The following is a 9,496-nucleotide window of genomic DNA, read 5'->3' as shown; positions in this document are numbered from 1 at the left end:
TGGCAATTTACTCAAAGTCAACCCATAATAACATATATCAGCCAGAGTCAAACAAACACAGTGCTGCTCATGCTACACCTTTTAAAATCAAACAATTTTAAATAAAAGCAAACATGAACATAAATAGTGTTTCCCTTTGGAATTTGACTGTTGACAGAAAAATGATAAAAACATAAAAATGGTTTGAATTTGTAAGGAAGTTAAATAATTCAGGAAATGTTTTATTAACTGATAGCAGAGAGAACAGGATTTTGGTCTTTGCATTATGCAGTAATGAAAGAATAAAATATATGATATGTGGCTTTAAAAAAAACTGTTCCTAACTGTACTAAAATTTCGCAAGGTAGTTGAAAACCACATTCTTATCAAGCACTCACAAAAAAATATAATTCTGTTTAAATATTTTTTTAGGTTAGCTGCAACATTTTCCAAAGTGAAGGAAAAGTTGTATGTTAGTACATTGTTTATAAAGGGTTTTTGGCTTATATTTTCAATATATTAAAACAGAAATTTGAAGGAAACAGAATCTGAAATGATAATCTGTTGCACTGTTTGTTGCATAGAAACATTACTCTCATATGATGAAAATATAAAGTTATCACCGCCAACATATTATTGCCAAAGCATTTTTTCTCTTAATTTCAACACAATAGAAGAAAATATAAATAATTATATTGTTATGCAAACACAAAGTTTATAAATGTTCATGATTACATATTCATACTAAATTTACTGACTATAAAACAAATATTTATTACAAAGCATAATTATTTGATATAATCATGCTCCAAATCATGTGGACTTATCAAATGTATTAAAAATTAAAGTTCTGTTGGTTTTTCACTTACTCTCACATAGTTCAAATTTCATATTTGTATAATAAATATATGGAGTTTATATTTCTGAGCTTTGATTCTGAGTCTTCTGTTTACTAGCTATGTGACACTTGGCACATTACTAATTTTTTACTCCAAGTATCTTTATCAGAAAAAAAATGCACATACTATAATTGGTATGGTGAGATTGAAATAATGAATTGATTTAGGAGAGCTAGTGTAAAAAGAGTCTTTATTACTTATTTTAGGTTTCCCACGTACTGCACAATGCTTACTTCTGATATTACTCAGTGCACCATCTCTGGAAAAAATGGAAGCAAAGGGAAAAAAAAAACAGGAAACTTTACAACAGTTTTAGTAAATTATATGCCTTTCCTTTAGTGACAGGGGTATTTTAATTGACAATATGACCTGAATTGTCCGTATACTTATGTAACCTCGCTTTTGAACTTGCTGACCATTTGAATTAAAGGCAGAAATGCTGAAAGGAGTATTTTCATGTAACACAAGTAATATTATAACTTGGTACAACTTGTTTGGCATGTTGAACATGATATAAGTGTTTTGTTATATGCACAGTTTATGATCAGAGCTAAGGCACATTTATAACTTAGCATGGTATATCAATCTTAGTATGTAATAGAGAAAATATAAAATAATACGACCAAAATGTTATCACTGTAGCATTTTTTTCAGTAAACTGTAAACCCAACAGGGGGGTTCAAATTTACAACCTCAAGATCAAGAGTCCCATCCATGCTCTACCGACCGAGACAGCTGGGTACCACCATAATATTTTTAAATATGAGGAATTATTCAAAATAATTCTTACATAGGTTAAAACATAGACACTCTTAGTGTGGTTCCTGGCACTCTTTTTAGTGATTGATAAATATTAGGACAAGAGGAAAAAATACTAAGTCTGCAACAATAAATACTTTATCTGCTTATTCTCTGATGAGATATTATGCACCATCAGGATGACTGCAGTTACATGAACAGAGGCTCCTGACATAATATAAATGTACATAAGAAAGTATAAAAGCACTTAATATAAAACCTAATGTAAGAAAGAATATAGAAAAATAGTTTTTCAAATGTTAGGATAGTTATATTTGAGGAGTGTTTTCTTCTCCTTCATCCATTTTTAAATCTTAATGTCGATTTTTATATTTACAAAACAAAGAGGAAGCATTTCTAAAATAAACATTTATATTTTCACTATACTATTATTCATCTTAATTAATTAGAAGAGAAATATATAATGAGTCTGTGCTTGTTGTAGTTGTCCATGGATTTGCCTACTTTAAGTGTCAGTATTATAGCTTCCCTCATTATTCTATTATTATTTTTAGTTCCCATATGGAGGCATTAGTTTATAGCCACTGATCTTTATACCAAATAAATTGGTATAAAGAAATGAAGTATAAGGGTTCTCATTCAGAGTCAATAGTCAAGGTGAAAGAATGTATATGTAGGAGCAACCACAAAATTGCCATGCCACTATTTAAGTGGGTTCACCTGACACTGTGTATAACTTGTGTAAATATATATGATACGGACACTGGATATAATGATCATTTACCTGAACAGAACCATTTGTGTGAGCATGCCCTCTCTACAAATCTTGCTAACTGACAGTATACTCAATACATTTTGGGAACGTATCTTGTGCTTGCTAGAGAGCAGTCTAAGCAAACATGTTCTATCATAAGGCTGCAAAACTTTCATACTAGTAAGGGTGTTTCAAAACAATTTCACCAAAAACAAGATTCTGTTGGGCTTTCTGGAAACCTCTTGTTTAAATCATCTTTTTAAATAGGTAGTCTTGTTTTTCAAGTGGGGGACCTTTTTTTTTTTAAGATTTTATTTATTTATTCATGAGAGACAGAGAGAGAGAGAGAGAGAGACAGAGGGAGGAGTGGGCTCCATGCAGGGAACCCAATGTGGGACCCGATCCCGGGACTGCAGAATTATGCCCCCGACCAAAGGCAGGCGCCAAACCACTGAGCCAACCAGATATCCCATCAAGTGGACCTTTAAAAATGACATTTTCAAATTATAAACCTTTTTATTTACATATAAAATATTAAATATATAAAATTATGCCAGTTATATAACTAGTCCAAGTACTATGGGAAATATTTTATATACTATATGTATGTACATTCTTAAATTCAGAACAAAATAAAAATTATTAACATTTGGATTCATGTAAGGATAATTAGATATAAATAAATATGCCTTATTTATTTATTTATTTATTTATTTATTTATTTATTTATAAATTTAAGAATGTTGACCATCCACTTTCTCTCTCACTCAAATTATCTTCTCCATTACTGCCTTGGTCATGTAGAAAGCAAAGCCAAAAAAAAAATTAGTAATGCCTGAAATGAGTTTTACTCTAAAGTATATTATTTGTGTTATAAATGTATTATATTATAGAGGTGGGTGAATTTCTCCCTGGGTATTGTTGGCCAACTTGTTAGTACATAATCCATATTCTGCTTCTAAATAGTATAGATCAAAAGCATATGAAAAATATCTGGAATAACATAAAATCATTGTTTGATTAATTTTACATAATAAAGTTATGATCAAAGACATAACCCTAGAAATACTAGAAATACATGTAGGGATGATAATGAATTATTAAATATCAAAAAGGAAAGGATGATAATTATTTTTTTTAAAGATGGTAATTTTTTAAAAAAAGGATGTTATATTTAAGGCTCAACAATTTTCAGGTACAAAAATAAATTCATTTATATATAGTATATCATTTTAAATTTACTTAAAAATAAGGAAGATAAATATTTTCCTGATAATTTTTCAGAGGAGGAAATAAAGGCCTAGAAGACTTAATAACTTGTTTTAGTTTTCTCAGCATTGAAAACCTTAATTGAATGACACCTGTTGTAAAATAGAAATAGCATTTTTAAAAAGTCACAAAATGTGGGCAGTCATGCAATATCAGTCCAATATATGTAAGTGATGCACATTGTGAGTGAAGCTGGCAAGCTAAAGCTAAATATCAAAAAGCTAAATGTATATGAAGATAAAAATATAAATATTTTACCAAAAATTGAAGAAATATAGATTGGTTAATATAAGCAATATCGTCGGGGCACCTCAGTTGGTTAGACAATGGACTCTTGATTTCGACTTGGCTCAGGTCATGATCTCAGGGTCATGATATTGAGTCCTGCCTTGAACTCCGTGCTGGGTGTGGAGCCTACTTAAGATTCTTTCTCTACCCCTCTCTCTGCTCCTCCCTCTCTCGTTCACAATCATGCTTGCTTTCTCAAAAAAAAAAAAAAATGTGTGTGTGTGTGTGTGTGTGTATACACACACACACACACACATGCATGATATCTTCAAAATTTTCTGACGTGTTACCTACAAAACCTTCAGTAGACATAATTAGTATTAGATAAGCACAAAATATATAATAAATAAAATAAGTTTTTGAAAAAAAATTTAGATACCCATATTTTATGTAGTGGACCCAGATTTTTACCCTGATTTTCAAAAAATATAGTCTATGATTCTTAGAAGACTTTGTACTGGCAACTATATATCTTTCAAGGCAATACTAACCATGACACTAAGTACTGTAGTATTTGGAAAGATATACAGTAAAAATGATTGCTTAATGACAACTTTAAAATGAAAAATTTCTTGCCTAATTAAAAGCATGATAATTAATGGTATCTATATTGAACTCTTCTGGAGTTCCTATCCTCTTGAGTTACAAATCAAAATCTAGGAATGTGCTATGCTCATGTGTAGGTCTTCAAGACTAGAGCCAGTTAGAGATATATGGTTTATTCAACTACATCTCACCTAAAATTTATGGAATTATTTTGGGATTATGTGACATGTAGAGTTCTATGTGTTATACCTCAAGCCACCTTCAGATATGACCCATGGTCCTGGCCCAAAGAACAGAATGATGCTTTGTTGCCTTAATTGTTAAATATTGACCAGTGACCTTGTGAGACTATCAGTCTTGTTAAAAGAGGTAATTTTGACTATTAATGCTAAAGTAAATTAATAAACAAAAATGCTTGGCTTCATACACATAATCTACAAACATTTACATGCCATCATGAGACTAGCATTATAATTCCACACAGACTTCTGAATTCTTTTAGCTCTGAATTCTGCTTGCTTTGTTTAATGTTATTCAAGATTTTCTTTAGTTTTGCTTTAACTTGATTTGATTTGTATAAAGGTATCAGGGGATATCAGGTCAAGTTACTGGAAGCAAAAGGGTAGAAAATGTCAGTCATGAAAATAAGGCACATCATAATACAAGTGTCAGTCTACAAATATGGGAAAGTTTGCTGGATAAATCCAAGGAAATCAATTGGAGCACAGAAAAAAAAAAAATGTGGTCCTGGAGATGTAAAAAGGATTCAAAATCCTGGGTGTCTTAGCACTCACAGTGGAACTTGGATATTCCAGCTGCTAAGAGATAAAAGCCTTTAGTCCTCTGACTTGCTTTCTAGTGTCTGCTGGTTATGGGCAGCTGGGAGTAGGGAGGTGTTGACCATGAACAAATGAAAATATAGGTTAATCTTATCCTAAACAAGGCAGGGAAAAGGTGACAAGATAGGTTCAGGTGGGGGCAGTTTCTATCTCTGTAGTTCCTACACATTCCCAGAAATAGGTCTGGTGGAAAATCTCCCCCAAATTGACAATTGAATGTGATCAGAAAAAAAAACAAACCTGCTGATATTTTATTAGACCAATAAAATAGCATCAGGAATGTGAGTTTGAATGTAAGCTTTAATATTAAAAATAGAGTGCAATGGGCAGCCTGGGTGGCTCAGCGGTTTAGTGCCGCCTTCAGCCCAGGGCCTGATCCTGGAGACGTGGGATCAAGTCCCACGTCAGGCTCCCTGCATTGAGCCTGCTTCTCCCTCTGCCTGTGTCTATGCCTCTCTCTCTCTCTCTCTCTCTCTCTCTCTATCTCTGTGTGTATGTGTGTGTGTGTGTCTTTCATGAATACATAAATAAAATCTTTAAAAAAATAGAGTGCAAAAATGACTCTAGAATTAATTACTCAAAAAATAAGAGTTTAAAAAATTTGTATAAAGTGTTATAAAGAAATTAAAACCCTTGAGGATAATCTAAAACATATTAATATCTAACCATTAAATAGCTTACCATGCTGCACAAACCTGCTCGATGTTTACCCATTTAATGCTTACAATTTTATAATGTAAGACCTCATATATGGTAGGAAGAGGTACCACTTTAATTTTCTTAATTTTTTTCTTATACTCCCACTCTGGGATCCAGCCAATTTCAGAAAACAACAGTAGTGGAACCTGACAACATTTTGAACCATCCATTAGTCAAGAAAACTATTCAAACACTTACATACAGAACTCTGAAATTAAGCTTTGGTCCTGCCAGTCACTGTCAACAAATGGAGAGAAATAACTATTTTGTTCTTTGTGAAAGGAGACTTAACATTTGCATTCCTACTTTTTTCTATCTTACACCGATTACGAATGTGAATTTACAGGATCACAGAATGTGATATACAAGATTGCTTAGATCATAGAATTTAAGGCTAAATTTTTTTGTTTTTTATTGTTTTTTTTTCTTTTTGTAAAGATTCATTCATTCATTCATTCATTCATTCATGAGAGACACACAGAGAGAAGCAGAGACATAGGTAGAGGGAGAAGCAGGCTTCCTACTGGGAGCCTGATGTAGGACTTAATCCTAGGTCCCTGGGATCACATCCTTAGTCAAAGGCACATGCTCAGCCACAGAGCTACCCAGACATCCCAAATTTTTTGTTTTTTAAAGGTTTTATTTATTTATTTGATAAAGAGCACAAGAGAGCACAAGTGGTGGAAAGGGAGAAGCAACCTGACCATTGAGGAGGGAGCCCGATGTGGGGCTCAATCCCAGGACCCCGGGATCATGACCTGAGCCAAAGGTAGACACTTAACTGACTGAGCACCCAGACACCCTTCTTAACGCTACAATTGATAGTAGTCCACGTACAGATTTATATTATCAGCCTATTTTTGAGACAGTTTCCATGCATTCCACTTATTATATCTGAAGACCTCATTCCTACATTTTTTTGAAAAACAGCTTAAAATTGATACTGTATATTTGAGTGGTTAAAAGTGTAAGTTCAGTCAAACATATCTATATTGAGGTTTTTTTTACACATAAAAGTTCTTAGTTTATTAGTCCTCTCATGAAAAATCTATATAATCACCACAATAAAGCCGCTGCAGAATCTTTATTCATTCTAATGTCCAACCTTCACTTCACTTCTTTTTTGCCAGCACCAACATTGGCTTTTAAAGTCCCTCTGACTTTCTTCATTCTGTTTTCGTGTTCCTTTCACTATTTTCTAGACGTGGTTCGCTTCTCATACAGGCCATATCTTGCAAGTCTATATTTGGGTTCATTTTTTTTTGCATAATCTAAGGACTCATAAACCATAACAAAGTCTCTTGTCTTGCCACCATCAAATGGGTTCTGACTCCAAATACGAAGATTACATCTAGTATGATCCTGTACATTTTGGCTAGTTTTTTCTGAATTTCTGTCTTAGGTATTGTTGCTTTTCCAGGATTAAGGACAGCAATGACCATCTGTTTCCACTAAAGTAGTTGGTTGGTCATGAACTTTCTGGTCCAGGTAGTTACTATGTTGTACATGATTGTGGCCAAGCTTTAAGCAGCCAGTAAGAAAATATTGCAATCTTTTTTTTCCACCTACTAAATAGATACCCTTGGAAAATGCCTCAATCATTTTAAGCTCTGGTTTATTCAACCACAAGGGAGGCGCCATAGTTGCCTCTATCTAAGAAGAATTTGGAGAGGATTAAAGCAAAACTTGTTAATTCACTTTGAAATTTTCAGATATCAACCACAGATTCTCACATTAAGTTGCAGAAAAGAGAACAGGCCCAATAGTATAACACACTAAAAAAGAGACTGGAAGCTCTAAAAATAAAGAAGCACTTTTTATAGAGTCATATTGGGTGCAAGCAAAAGTTGATTATATGAACAAAAGAGAAGGATTTGCTAATATCTAATTAACAGAAGATTTTACTATCAAATTCTAAAGAGAGCAATTAGAAACACATTGTTGTTTTCCTCTCAGGTTTATAAAGTTATTCACAAATAAAATTGTATAGGAAACCATATTTTCATTGTCTACCTTATTTTTGAGAGAGATTTTTTTTTTCTTAGTAGATATGGACTGGTAGGCAGCTGCAGTTTCAAAGTAGCCGTGACCAGGTGGGTGTAGACATGTGCATTTGGATTATTGATACTTATATTTTACCAACTGGTAGTGTTTTGAATATTAGTGCTTGGTAGGTAAGGAGAATTAATATCATTTTTAAAAAATATTTATTTATTTATTCATTTATTTGTTTATTGCTCAAGCAGGGGAAGGGGCAGAGGGAGTGAATCTCCAGCAGAGTGTGTGCTGAGCAGGGAACAGATTTAGAGCTTGATTGACTCATGAGATTATGGCCTAAGCCAAAATCAGGAGGAGGTTATTTAACTGCCTAAGCCACCTAGGCATCCCTAAGATCATTGATTTTGTTTTAAGTTTGAAAAGTAGAAATGTATATTTCATAAACATTTTGAGATAAACATCTTAAAATAGATAAGATACGAATATATGAATAAGGGTATATAAAAAAATAGAACATACATTATATATGTTTCAGGATTTAAGAGGTTTTTTTTTCAAATCCTCCAACATTTATGTTTTTAATTAATGAGGAGACTTAATATTTTTTCAAAGGATAACAAGATTCACACTTGAGTCTTCTTACCATGTACTCCAGAAATTACTACATGGAAATGTATTACAAAAAGACTGGTTTAGATTTTATTCTATTTTTTAAAAGATTTTATTTATTTATTCATGAGACACACACACAGAGAGAGAGAGAGAGAAAGAAGAGAGAGAGATTGAGAGAGGCAGAGAGAGAAGCAGGCTCCATGCCGGGAGCCGACGTGGGACTCAATCCCGGAACTCCAGGATCACACCCTGGGCTGCAGGCAGCACTAAACTGCTGTGCCACCGGGGCTTCCCCTGGTTTAGATTTTAAAGCCTTAGCTGGACATGGTCTTATTAGAAATTGTGGCTATTAATACCTGTTTTAATTACTGCTATATTCAAATTGTTTAAATGTCTAAACCAGAACTTTTAATTTCAGTAACATACCCTGCTAGTAAGGATTTTTCTTTATTTTCATCGGCTAATATATAGACTCTTATAAATAATAGGATTTTGAAGCCGACATGAATTTTTTGGGTAAATTGTAGTCCAATCTACTAGTAATGTAAATTAATAAACTAGGATCAAGAATATTTTAGTGACTTGGTCAGAATTACATTACAGTTGGAGGACAAATCAAAGATAAAATTACAATCTGAATCTTTTCACTAGGAAAGAAGAGAAGGATCAAAAAAGATTCAAAGTACCTACAAAATTTCTTTGTGTTCATATTTCCTCTGTAAATTGTGTTTGCTCATTTCCTAGATAGGGCCTTACTCTGCCAGCCATAATAACTAGACAGAAGAAGAAAGAATAGTTATTTGCATTCAGAGTCATGACTGGGGAAAGAGGAGAGCTTAGAAATTACCTATAGT

General features: G+C 33.0%; 1 pseudogene; it reads right to left on the bottom strand.

The window, feature by feature from the left end:
* Positions 1–7,139: 7,139 nt before the first annotated feature.
* On the bottom strand, positions 7,140–7,540 carry LOC112912385 (small ribosomal subunit protein eS24-like; annotated as a pseudogene).
* Positions 7,541–9,496: the final 1,956 nt, after the last annotated feature.

The sequence above is a fragment of the Vulpes vulpes genome, chromosome 6 (genome assembly GCF_048418805.1).
Source record: "Vulpes vulpes isolate BD-2025 chromosome 6, VulVul3, whole genome shotgun sequence".
In the NCBI taxonomy this organism is placed as follows: Eukaryota; Metazoa; Chordata; class Mammalia; order Carnivora; family Canidae; genus Vulpes; species Vulpes vulpes.
The sequence above is the reverse complement of the archived record's forward strand: the minus strand, read 5'-3'. Positions and strand labels throughout refer to the sequence as shown.